Raw genomic sequence first — 1,440 nt, 5'->3', positions numbered from 1 at the left:
ATAGAGGGTCTTCCTCTCCTGCGCTGTCCCTCCACCCTCCCAAGCATGACATCCCTCCCCAAGGACTGGTCCCTTTTTGCAACATGTCCAAAGTATGTCAGACGAAGCTTCAGAATCCTTGCCTCCAAGGAGCAGCCTGCTTTAACCCTCTCTAGGATGAACCTGTTTGTTTTCTTAGCAGTTCATGGGACATTCAATACTGTTCTCCAACACCGCAACTCAAAGGCATCAATTTGCCTTCTATCCTCCCTAGTGACAAAGTTTAAAAGGACAGCAAGAAATAATTATTAGAGAGAATGCGGAGAGATAGGAACTCTCATACACTGTTGGTGGAATTGTAAAATGGTACAAGTACTCAGGAAGGCAGTCTGGTGTTTCTTCAAAAAGCTGAACATAGAAATTCCATATAGCCCAGCTATTCCACTGATAGGAATATAGCACTCAAGCAAATTAGAATAGAAATATAAATGGAGATTTGTACATCAATGTTCATAGTAGCATTATTCACCTTCGCAAGAAGATGGAAACAGCCCAAATGTCCAACCACAATCAAATGGGTTGAGAAATTGTGGCACTCAGGAGTAATTATTTAAAAAATTGCTACATAACTTGAGAGGGACTGGAAAGCATAATACTGAGTGAACTCAGTCTCATAAGAATGAATACTGTATATGACCATTATTGTAGAAATAGAAAGATAACTAGTTAAACGTGTATGAGGAAACAGTGGGGGAAGGTGGAAGGTGGGGGATAAAGATGGGCAGGCGGGAGGATCACAGGGTCTCACAATTTGATGGGTGGAGGGAGGGGTGGGTAAGGAAATGAAAAAGATCCAGCGGGGATCTTAAGAGACAGGGCAATGGTGGGCATAGTTCAATGTTGATTCATTTTATAAAATATAATGAAGACCCATCAACAAACGAATGGATAGAGAAGCTGTGGCATATTCACACAACAGGATACTACGCTGCATTGAAAAACAAGGAACTCATGCAATATTATTCAAAATGGGTGACCCTGGAGGACGTTATGCTGAGTGAAATATCTCAATCACAAATGGACAAATACTGCATGGTGCGACTGTTGTAGAATGGGACTGATATCAGAGCTGGGGTAAGACTGAGAAAAACTGGATAAATTATGTATATTGCACTGAAACAGATGAGGGAGAGAATAATTTAAAAGCAATATATGATAGGGTATTATAGTTATTTCAAGAGTCCAGAATTAAGGGTGCATAGTGGAGTGTACCTGGGGCAGTGGGAGGAGTGCGGGGGGATTGTGTACCAGGGAGGGAGTGTTTCTTTTACTTTTTCAAAGAGAGGAGCAAACTGGGAGGGGGGACAAGGGGGAGGGCTGGGCATGGAGAAAAGTGCAACAATGAATGAATGGAAATCCAAAATCTCTGTAAATGTTCATTAAAATTATTAAAATAAAATT

This window comes from Elephantulus edwardii, unplaced genomic scaffold (genome assembly GCF_000299155.1).
Source record: "Elephantulus edwardii isolate Elephantulus edwardi_28Jun2011 unplaced genomic scaffold, EleEdw1.0 scaffold00438, whole genome shotgun sequence".
Taxonomy (NCBI): Eukaryota; Metazoa; Chordata; class Mammalia; order Macroscelidea; family Macroscelididae; genus Elephantulus; species Elephantulus edwardii.
The sequence above is the reverse complement of the archived record's forward strand: the minus strand, read 5'-3'. Positions refer to the sequence as shown.